This window comes from Ostrinia nubilalis, chromosome 17, assembly GCF_963855985.1.
Source record: "Ostrinia nubilalis chromosome 17, ilOstNubi1.1, whole genome shotgun sequence".
Classification (NCBI taxonomy): domain Eukaryota; kingdom Metazoa; phylum Arthropoda; class Insecta; order Lepidoptera; family Crambidae; genus Ostrinia; species Ostrinia nubilalis.
This window is the reverse complement of record NC_087104.1, coordinates 5,087,435-5,099,498: the sequence shown is the minus strand read 5'-3', so window position 1 is coordinate 5,099,498 and position 12,064 is coordinate 5,087,435. Positions and strand designations below refer to the sequence as shown.

The 12,064-nt window shown below is 34.2% G+C and overlaps 2 long non-coding RNA genes across 4 annotated transcripts; one reads left to right on the top strand and one right to left on the bottom strand.

Annotated features, from left to right (window-relative positions):
- Positions 1 to 723: 723 nt before the first annotated feature.
- Positions 724 to 7,456, top strand: LOC135079915 (uncharacterized). Of its 3 annotated transcripts, none has more exons than XR_010258919.1 (7): positions 724 to 820; positions 3,083 to 3,134; positions 4,785 to 4,793; positions 4,893 to 4,919; positions 5,448 to 5,474; positions 6,028 to 6,054; positions 7,209 to 7,456. It is a non-coding gene; the product is annotated as an uncharacterized LOC135079915 (long non-coding RNA). The 3 variants fall into 3 exon arrangements; XR_010258920.1 differs by having other exon boundaries at positions 4,785 to 4,827; XR_010258918.1 differs by lacking the exon at positions 4,785 to 4,793.
- A 1,423-nt stretch (positions 7,457 to 8,879) lies between these two features.
- LOC135079914 (uncharacterized) lies at positions 8,880 to 11,698 on the bottom strand. The gene is made up of 2 exons (XR_010258917.1): positions 11,574 to 11,698; positions 8,880 to 9,115 (listed from the first exon to the last, which is right to left on the bottom strand). It is a non-coding gene; the product is annotated as an uncharacterized LOC135079914 (long non-coding RNA).
- Between the last annotated feature and the right edge of the window lie 366 nt (positions 11,699 to 12,064).

Here is a 12,064-nt window from a genome sequence, read left to right as displayed (position 1 = left end):
TAATCGCTATCCATCTGTTAAAAAGGACATTGTAAGATCATTATTTGGTTTTGTAACCACAAAAAATGGTCTAATTGATCCCAGAGGTGAGCCCAAAGTGAGGTCATTTTTCAAGTGACATTTATGGTACCTGTTAATGGTTTATAAAAAAAATAAATGTATTTTTCTTTAAGTTTATTTATTGGGCTTTCAAATAACACCAATATTGTTGGGACACCATGATTGTGTCAGAAGAAAATCTTTAAAGTTCGCGTCGCGGAAGGTGCGATTTATATGATGTTGAGTATATTTTCTGTGCTAGCTAACCGAGTGACACTCAGAGGTTCTTAGGGGTACCTATGATGTTGTTTACATTCATACTTAAGTATAAGTATCTAACGGTTTTGTATTCAGTTGGTTCGTTTCAGTCGAAAGACGTTACGTCCACTGCTGGACAAAGGTCTCCTCCAAGGATTTCCACAAAGACCGGTCCTGCGCCGCTCGCATCCAGGCACCTCCCGCGACCTTCACCAGATCGTCGATGTATTCAGTATCTTTTCCTTTTTTCTCCTAGCTAATCAGTGCTAGACTACTCTAAAGAAAAGCATACGAGTTATTCGTGATTATAGTTTAATTTTACACAATAACCAAATAACTAATGAGCAAATAAGTATGTACAGTACACGTTATCTTAGCCGGTCATGGGTGGCGGTCAGAGGTGACTTTAACGGAAAGTCAATATTATCTCACTATAAAAGATCTAAGTCATCACTACAGTCCACAGTCTATATTATCTTTTGTCCGAATATACATCTCAACAATCATGAACAACAAGCTAGTGGTACGTAGTCTACAATTTTGTACTCAGTGAATTCGCGTTAAGAAAATAGCGATTTCCTAAGTTTGCTTAACTTAGGCTGAATTGCACCATCCTACTTTAACCGTAACTATAACCGTGACCGGTGTTTTTGTAGGGATTTTGACAGGTTTTTGACGTTAGTTAAAGTAAGACAGTGCAACCCCGCCTTAGACGTTAACTTATGACGTTTAATTAGGTCGTATTAGGTAAAATTAGAAAGCCAAGTGGCAGCCCTGTGGTAAAAATGAAAGCATTAACATTAATGCAAAGTTCAGACAATTTTGCATAATTTTTAAAAATATCGGTCTAAGTACAAGCTTTACTTAGTTTGGGACTAGAAGCGTAGTGTCCAAGGAGATTATTATTTATTATTATTATTTAAGACTTCGACCAAAAAGTTATTTATAAAGCACGTCTTGGTAAAACCCAGTGTTTTTCTTCTTAGGTTTAGTGTGATGAACCTTGCAAAAAGCTTTGTATGAGATTTTTTGTCCTAACTCAATTAATATGTGACTGTCGTCATGTGTGACGGATTGAAGATCAAGTGCGTAACAACAGGTTTCGAGAACTTTTTGTGTCTTAATACCTACTTGTGATTAAAATAATTATAATTATCTCGAACTCTCGATTCTAGTTCGAAAATTGACTCTATATCTGTCATTAATTTTAAAAATACTGAAAAAGAGAACTTATCGAAACTTTATTGTTGTATAGGAGCTTTGGGATACCCACTTTTCTGGATGGTATGTACGTAGCAATGAAAATTAATAACATCTGTAAGTGAGTAATTTGTGATGTAATATGAAAAGTTGAATCTAATTTAAGTATCCAATTTACCACCATTATTCAATTCAAGGTAGAGCTGTAGCTCTATCATCTATCTAGTAATTTATGGTAATAAATAAGAATAGAAATAGGAGTTTTCTATTAAATATTTTTTTTCGTCAAGGCTTGAGTACATAATGTACCTAACTTATAATAAATGTCGCGTTTTAAGACACGTGTCTTTCTATTTAAGTAGAAATAGGAGTTATTATAGGAAAATGCATAATAAATACGCACTTTTGTCTACAATTTAGGTCTAGGTATTGCCTTACGTATTACATTGCCATCATCAAGTTATTCTACGGTCTGTCGCTAATGCCTAGAGCTAATCCGCCTACAATTGTGGCAACGGAAGAAAACATGAAACTTGTTTATTAATATTAACACCAATAGAGACAATATTGACGTCAATTGACAGCAACACTAGTAATAACGTTGGCGCTATTTTTGTACGTAATCTTAAAATATTTTTATAGTGCCCCGCGACTTCACTCGCCTTCATTTGAGGAAAACACCTACTAAAATATATTCCATTACTTTTTAAGTATATGACTACCTACGTTTCTCTAAAAAGCAATTTCAGCAACATTAGAGCCAAAGCCCACTAAAGCGGCGCGGCACCAAGATATTTCTATGTAAGGCCCGGTTTCCTTCCACCAAGGCGAAGTAAACCGGAGCGGAGAAATGTTTTGAACAACCAATCAGAGGTGGTAATCGTAATCATTTGATTGAATGAAATTTTACTTTATTTACAGATTATTAAAATAAACAGATAGTTTTACATTTTTTTAAAGATGATTTAGTATTATTTTATTGCACAAACAAATTACTAATACTCCCGTTAGCCCCTCTCGTACTGAGCTAAATATGCTTGTGTCACGAGAGAGCCCTCGCCTATAAAAAGCATCCTTTTTTGACCTAAAAGAAATGAATTTACAAGCTAAGAATTCCAAATAAAGATATCCTGTTCCTTGATTCCACAAACGACGACAAAACGAGTCACGCGAATTTCCTATTAAATAATTAGAGTGCTAATTTGGTTGTACAAACAGTAGTGATTGTGTAGTCTAATGGAGAAAAATAAGGAAACTAAATAATTTTAAATCAATATAAACTGATAATCTCTCAACCATAAACAAACTATCATACCTACTTATTTAGTAAAGAATTGTCTAAATAGGGAAAAATTATAAAGAGGGGAAAAATTGGAAACTTGCTTTTCTATGAGATATTTAATTTACCTATAAGTACTTACTACTTATGGTCTCAAGTCAAGACCATAAACTTACGATTAATATAAATTATAAAACAAATAAATTAGTCTAGTATAAAAGATCGTTTTTGTGTGATGATGTCCTTATTGAAAATGACTATTTATAGTTATTATCGTAATTAATTACATACTTACTTCGATTGCAGTTCTTACTCGCTCTGGTGGCTCTGCTCGCCGTCACCAACGCCAAACCTCAAGGTAAGATTCATCATCATCATCATCATTTCAGCCAAATGACGTCCACTGCTGGACAAAGGCCTCCCTCAAGGCTTTCCATAACGGCCCGCTGCACTGCCCGCATCCAAATTAAATACTTTCCGCGATTTTCACCAGATTTTCGGTCCATCACTCCCAATAGGTCTCCAATTTTATTATAGAAATTCATTGTGTCATCTTAATTTGTAGTAAAATAAAACAAAAGTAAGAAATAACCTATAATATTTACAGTAAAACGTACTTATTAATTCTGTGTAAAACTGCTATTATGTACATACACTCGTATAAAGAAGGGTGACGGGACTTTCCCACCACTGCAACTCCTGTGTAGCCAGGATCTACAGCTTGACCGCCAATAAAAACCCAACCAGTGAAAGTCAAGTTTGTTTGAAGGGTGAATAAAAGCACTTTCTTTAATGTAACTTTATTTACAAAAACATACAGCTACTGATTTATTACTAATTAGTAGATATCACGTAGGTACGTTACCGTTAAATCTTTGCTTATTTACCGGTTCCAGCTTCCAGTAGAGCTTGAAGCCTTTCTAAGTGTGTGGGAGTTCTAGTAGGACCCTGTGTCGATTGGTTAGCCATCATAATAACCACTAAAGCCACAACAATTGCGCAAATTAACTGAAACAAAAAAACGCCATATTTGTCGCAGAAGTCGTTCGGGGAATCAAATGGTCACTAAATTATTCTAAAATTCAGTATTAAAGATACTTTAAGGTAAGTAGGTGCCGTAACAAGAACATTCATTAGATGTGTGGATGATAATTTAAACATTTAATCACTCTTAATACACACACACTTTTTATCAAACATAATATACACAAATATTTTAATGACTTTTCACTTATTTGAGTTTAAATAAAAATCTAATTTACTCACAGTTTTCATTATGTTAGAGCCAATGTTGAGAAAATAATATTAATGAAGCAATCCAAATGCGCCTACCTATTTATATGAAGACGAAACCGCGTCCTCAGACTTTTTGCTTTATGATTCTAATTTTAAATAAGGCTTAAAACTCACGGAACGTCTCACAAGCTTCCTCTGCTGGCTTTAAATTTATTTTAACCAAAAAAATAATTTGTTTTAAAAGGTATTTTCTGGCATAATAGTTAGTACTATTGCACACGACACAAATACAAAAATTTTAAAACAAAGCACACAACAATTATGAAAGCATTAGCGATCACAATAGATCTACAATGGTGGCTAGGCTAGGACTTCTTGCCTTGCCGCTCAACACAAAAAAAAACTATCCATGAGTTCTTAGCTTAAAAACATTTGATTGCGTAAAGACTATCCTCAGAAATGTCATCCAACAAACTTGATTAGTGACTGGCATTAAAGTGATCATAGACTAAGAGCTAGAGAACGCCAGATCTACGTTATTTTATAAAAGCTGAAAGTTTGTCAGCGCATGTTCCCAAAATAGGTAAGAACGTTGGTGCATTATGAAGTTGCGGTCATCGTGGCTTTGCCTCACCCTAAATAATGATTGTTGATGCGCCGAAATACTTTCAGCTTTTATAACGTAGATCTGACGTTCACTAGCTCTTAGTCTATTAAGTTTTGTAGAGTTTCGTAGAGCCTTACGTATTTTAAATCCAACCATTTGTTGCAGGTGGCGAAGGTAAGCTGCATTTAGATAGAACACTTAAGAGCACGTATGTATTAATGTCCATTTAAAAATACAAGTAAAATTCTAATTAATAACTTCTTACTTTTACAGTTAACGTCGTGAATGGAGAAAATCAAGGTAATTTATTTTGTCTTACAAGTACTAAGTTATGTTACACATTTTCTTTTGTTAAACACTTTATTTTCTATTCTTAGCATCAGCTTGAAATTAATAAAATACTTATGCTAAGCATCCTTGCTTAGGAAACTTCTTATTTAATTTACTGCCAAGCTTATTTGCCTGTATAGTTGATAGAGGCGCTAATAAAAAGAGAGCGCTATGAGTATATCACACCAAATTAGGTATAATAGTGAAACATACCATTTCTCAAGCTAATTTCAAAAATAGTTTATTTATACTGACTTTCGTGTATATAATGTATTACACAATGTGTATATCAAAACGCACACAGAATACGCTGAAGGCGATGGCAATAAAAAAATAACAAAAGGCAATGCAAATAGCTTGGCTTGCATCTCACCTTAAGGAAAGTACTTATATTTATCTTTCCATTTCAAAAAGTAATAACAGATTTAGAGGAAAGCTTTTTTTTTTGTAATGTTATTTACCTACTTAGGTGCTAATTTCCTTCTATTTCTGTTTCAGTTAACGTTGTGGACGGTGGCCAACAAAGTAAGACAATTTCAATTTCTCAATCATACAAATATCAAATCATTTATTATCATTCAAATATTTAATAATTTATTACCATTCAAATATTTAATCATTTATTTTATTTTCATTTACTTATTAATAAAAGATATTGGCCGAATCTCATTCATCAGGTATTTGGACCAATAAAAAGTTTAAATGAGTACTAAAATGTACTTCAGTTAAGTACATTTATTGTTAAACCTATTTTATTAATTTTGAATAAACTGAAGCGAAAATCCAACGAATCACAAGAAACTATGCTTGAAGGTTTTGAGTGCATAGTAACACATAGGTAGTAATGTGAGCTTTAATTGCCTACTTATTTTTATCATAATAATATTTAGCCCAAATCGATCTTAAATCGAGACAGGTTTAAGAATGTGAGTAGAATGTCAATGTTTTGACCAATCACAGACCTGAATCTTTCTATCCTTGAATTCGACTTTTTTTTTATTTGTGAGAAAAATTAAGGTCGCCACTGTATTGTGTGCAAAAGTATAAATAAACAAAATAATCCGTTTTTTTGTTTCAGTTCAAGTCGTAGACGGCACAGAGCAAGGTAATTTCAAAAGAAGAACGGTCACGCCCCATACAAAAAAAAACCAGCACCGACAGAAACGAGACATACCTCATTTTTTTTGTCATGTCTTAATTAGTTAAATTATATATTTTTTATATTCGAAATCTATGTATAACACCAAAATATTACCCTTTGATTTTGTTCAGGCGTTATACAAAAACTAATACAAAATGCCTATTTATCACCAAAATTGGTAAATGTATGTACCTAAATGTCTATTACAGCTGCTATGGAATGTATCTAGGTGACCTGGAGATACAGCCGGATTGTACAGGGTGGAAACGAGAAGTTACAAAATCCAAAAATTCAATCTTACCAGCTTCCATAATCTGTAACCTATTTATTGGTACCATTTGAAAGAGCTCGTGAAGCACTTTCAGAATCAGTAACTAGTTTTTCGATATCTTGTATAGTTTAGAAATAATCGAGTGAGATCACTTATCGTTTCCACCCTGTATAATCCGGCTGTATCTCCAGGTCACCTAGATACATTCCATAGCAGCTGTAATAGACATTTAGGTACATAGATACATTTACCAATTTTGGTGATAAATAGGCATTTTGTATTAGTTTTTGTATAACGCCTGAACAAAAACAAAGGGTAATATTTTGGTGTTATACATAGATTTCGAATATAAAAAATATATAATTTAACTAATTAAGACATGACAAAAAAACTGAGGTATGTCTCGTTTCTGTCGGGCCTGGGTCACAGATGACCGTTCTTCTTTGATTGAATTAAAATTCATTTCAATTCTGTCCCGTGCAAGCGTGCGATTGAATCGCAAGTAACACTGGTACTAGTTGGGATTTTTTTTCCAACGAGTAACAGTGTTACTTTTTTGGATGTGACTCTTTGGGAAAAAAATCCCATCAAGTCACACTGCATGTTACTCTGCTTATACCTACTTACAGTGACTTTACGAGATTAAAAATATCTGTATCTTAGTAAATTTAAAGAGATTTTAGATAATGCCCATTGCCCAGGCTAGAAGATGTGACAAATTGAAATAACATACACAGTTCCTAAACTTCGTTTAATCATAATGACTTTACATTATAGAGTTACTCATATGTTATTTATTCAGGAAATATATTAATTACTTACAATAGGTAATATTTATTGTTAACAGGCAAGCCAGGTCTAGCTCGCGGTGGCGAAGAAAACCGGTGAAACAGTTTGTCCTCATCAATGTACACATCAAGTTAAATACTGACTTCAAGATCGACCTTGTTTCCTGGAAATAAAAGCTATTTTTGTTGTTCAACTGTTACTCTTGATGTGCCATTATGTTTTAGTACACTCATCTCATTCGTACCCATTTGTTCAAATCTGTGTTATACACAGCTTAGGTTAAGAAATAAAAACAAGAAAACATAAGTTTTTGTTTTATTTTCGCTGCCACTGCCTAAGCCAAAATTGTATACGCAGCATGATTGTTATCAATTTACTAGCTACCTTATCCTACCGACCTGACAAACTTAAAGGGCGTTTTTTGCATTTATGTACTAATTTGATCGAGAAAAAAAACCCAAATTTTTCAAAAAAAATCTAAAAAATATAAAACGACCACTCCTGCGCTCTGCCCGCATCCAGATATTTCCCACGACCTTCACCAGGCCACCGGTCCACCTACAACAACAGTTATATACAATTTTAAGTTTATTTTAGTAAGTGTGACTATATGTAATAAAACCGGCCAAGTGCGAGTCGGGCTCGCACACCGAGGGTTCCGCCGTACAAACGTAGCGGTTTACAATTTATGACGTATTAAATCAAATTACTTACTTGATTCCGTTGCGAGTAGTGGCGAATTTCAAAATATGCGGTATTTTTATTTTTTATTTATTTATTTTTCCTATATTTGCATTATAGGTAGGTACCTACCTCAGCGTTTTGAATTTTTGCGTTGATTTAGAATTTCTCACAGTTTAGAGGCAATTAGATTTAAGAAGTGTTTGATATGAATTTCAACTTTAATATCTCTACGCGTTCATGTGAAAAAGGGTAGGTAGTAAGTTTATAATTATTAAAAAAATATTTTATGTCATGTAAGCAAAAATAATATTTTAAATTTTATATAACTTCAAATTCATCATTTTCGCAATTTTTCCTTTCTCTGTACTATATAACGTTGCTTCGTGCCGAATTTCAAGATTCTGAGTTCACAGGAAGTACCTTGTAGGTTTTGATTCCCTAGCGTGTGACGGAAATTCGTCTAAGGTGTCGGTATAAACTGCTGTATCTTTTGATCGCGTTAACTTAGAAGTTTGATTTTTTTACTTCTTAAAGGGACAATAGATCTAGGTATTTGGTATAAATTTCAATTTGATACCTTTATTCGTTCGTGAGAAATAAGGTAGTAAGTTTCATTTTATTAAAATATTTTTATTATATTATATAACTAAAAAAATGAAATTTTCGCAATTTTTCCTATATTTGCATTATATGACAATGCTTTATGCCAAATTTCAAGATTCTGAGTTTACGGGAAGTATCCTGTAGGTTTTGATTCCTTTGCGAGTGTCGAAAATTTGTTGAAAATATCGACATAATCGGCTGTATCTTTTGATTGGCTTGGCTTAGAAGTTTGATATTTTCACAGCTTAAAGGGACAATAGACCTGAGTATTTCATGTGAATTTCAGCTTGATACGTTCAAGCGTTCTTGAGATAAAGGGTCTTGACAGACGGACGGACGGACAACAAAGTGATCCTATAAGGGTTCCGTTTTTTCCTTATGAGGTACGGAACCCTAAAAATGAAAGAATAGTAACTTCGTAAGTAGGGTAAATGAAAAAATATTTTTAAGTGCATAAATTTTAATAAGATAACATATTTTTAAATGCCAACTGATTTGAACTCGTTACTGTGTCCATCATAAAACCATTACTGCAATCTTGAGAGGTGCCGCTTATTTACCAAATCCTGAAAACAGCATAGCGTGGACTGGACCAAGGCGGGTGTCTGGAGCGGGCGCAGCCATCGCCCACTCCACCACGGCGCTAACCACGCAAACCACTACAACTGCGTAGGTGATCTGGAACAAAAAAACTGGTCAAGTGCGAGTCGGAATCGAGCACTGCAATAGGCTAGATGACAAAATTTCAATTATTTGTCCGTCAGACAGATATTAGAAAATATTAGACTCATCTTTTTTATTTTCTTTCATAATTAAATAATAACAGTGCTACATCGAGTTGAAATGGCGCGATACGTCACGCTTGAGTAGAATTTTTACTCAAAAGTGACGTCACGCGACATTTCAACTCAATATTTTACTGTAAATATTCGATTATGGAAAAAAATAAAAAATATGAGTCTAATATTTTCTAATTATCTGTCTGACGGACTAAATAGAATTTCGATTTCATTACCCAGTCATCATCCCTATTAAGATTCTTTATGTGATGTAACTATACAGCTGTACTGTAGCGTTTAACTGAGACAGTGCCTGCGGTATGGGAGCGGCACGACAGCGGTGATTTGACATTATGACATGACAGAGCATAAAAGTCTTCTACTTCTTCTTCTTTTATTTTGGCAACGACTTGGTGACATAATAAAAGTCTCGCTGACATTTGACGTAACAAAAAACGCTCTCCCCTGTCGCTCTCATACCTCAGGCACTGACTAGCTAGGTCAATGGAAAGTACGCATATCAATTTTGATTCCCTAATGGTGCGTCCACACTGGGCGAACGGGCTCGCGCGGCAAACTTGACATCCTGCTCACCCTGCTCTTGCAGGAGCAGAATATCGAGTTTGCCGCGCGAGCCCGTTCGCCCAGTGTGGACGCACCATAATATTTTTTTTCTATGGAACATGACATCATACATTTTTCTCTCATTGATTTCATACAACTACGGTATCTTTATACCTGGCTTTACTGTCTTAGAACAGAATGTAACTAAAATATTCCCAAAATATACCTACCATGAGAATCTTAGAAGACTATTTTCTGCTTGACTTAGTATAAAATCTACAAAGTAATACATACTAAGTTAAAGGTTGTGGCAAAGTAAGGATATTTTACAGTTACCAGTATTAGAGACTCTTGTTACTAGTCTTAACACTAGAGTGCTCGCGCCCCTAAATACTCCTAGAGTGCTCGCGCGGGTCACATATGTCACCCATTATGATATGGGTTTATTTTTTCTAATCTTAATTAATACAAGTAAAACAATTTATAATATTAAACATAAACAATATTTCTTACTAAATAATTTAAAAAAAGTGAGTAATTCTTTCATGAACTCATATTATACACCAAAATAAATACTTCAATATTTTCCAAATATTTTAGAGTCGACGAGACCAATGTCGTTTAAATAGTCCTTGGACCCATTATTTTGGCAAAAATATCACCTAATTAGAAAGTTAATCAATAGATTGATCTTATTCTGTGATATTTTGATCACAACTCGGGCACGATTTGATTTGATGATCTGGACAAAAACGCCTATTCCACTTGTTACATTTGCTTACGAGTGCTTCGATTTCTTGCTCTTGTGCGATAAACACATCGTCCTTTGCCACAGTACTGGCAAGTTTTGTGCTAGTTGGTGTTCTCGCAACCCCAGAAGAATCCTGGTTTTTAATTTTATAGACCTAGGTGTATTATTACTACATTACTTACAATCTAAAACAACTACTTTCTTGCATCAGTTTATGCTTATAAAGCAATATATAGTTATTGTAAAAGTTTAAAAAATGGTTAAAAAGTATAACTTTGAACTTACATGAAAGTAAACTTGATTTTAAACCGCGATGATAAGATCTCAAACAATTCCTCGAGTGCTCGCGCGGGGGACATGCGTCACCCAAACACTTTAAATGTTTTCTGCACTCACATTGATGCGTCTAGCAACATGGCGTTACTACTATCATGTGCGACAATACATGCTCGAGGAATACCTAAGAAGGCAGCACTGTAGCTCGATACCTTGAAAAAATATTTACAAATTTTACACCCTGGGTGACATATGTCACCCGCGCGAGCACTCTAGTGTTAAGACTTAAGCTGAGTTGCATCACCTTTACTTTAACCGTAACTATAACTGGTGTTTTGTATGGACTTTGACAGACTTTTGACGTTTGTTATAGTTAAAGTAGGATGGTGCAACCCAGGGTAAGTATTTCATGTGTTCCATAAACCATTGTGGGAAGCACAAAACAAGAAATAAATAAAATCTTACTTTGTCCAATCATGTCTTGTGATGTTCCATAGAAGAAATAGGAACTACCGCACGCACACACACACACACACACACACACACACACAAGAGCATTATAACCAAACAAACTCAAAGAATCAAATTCCTATTCAAAATCTCGACAATTATTCGTAAGAATATAGTTAGGATATTTTACGTTGTCATCTCCTATATTACAATAATTTAGAATGTTTGACTTTAAACCAACAATGAATTAAAAAGAAGTAAAAAATATAATGTTTTCCATTAAAATAAATGTTAACACTTATTGTAGTCTACTCACAGCTTTCATTGTGTTGTCGAAGGAACAATATTGATCAAAATATTAACAAAGCAAGATAAGGCGCTTATTTATATGAAGGTGAAACCTCATATTCAAATTTTTTTGTTCTGCAGAAATGCAGACAACTTGTATTTATATTTAGTATAAGGTCTAAGACTCACGGAGCAGTTTTTAAGCGTTAAACAAGCATTAAACCTAACACGTTCTCTGCTAAATGGGTTACTTATGATCGCAACTGAGCTTCTACATCATCATCATTTCAGCCATAGGTCGTCCACTGCTGAACATAGGCCTCCCCTAACTAAAAAAAATAAATTAAAAAATGATTTAATGATTCGTCCGTTACTTACTTTCGCAGATCAGTGTATTTTAAGCATAATATCCCGAGAATTTAGTTACGCGCTTGTTCATACATTTGCCGCGTTATAACGTTTCGTACCTCCTCCCCGCGTCCTTCAGTAGTTCAGTACCTCGTGGCAATAATAGTTCTT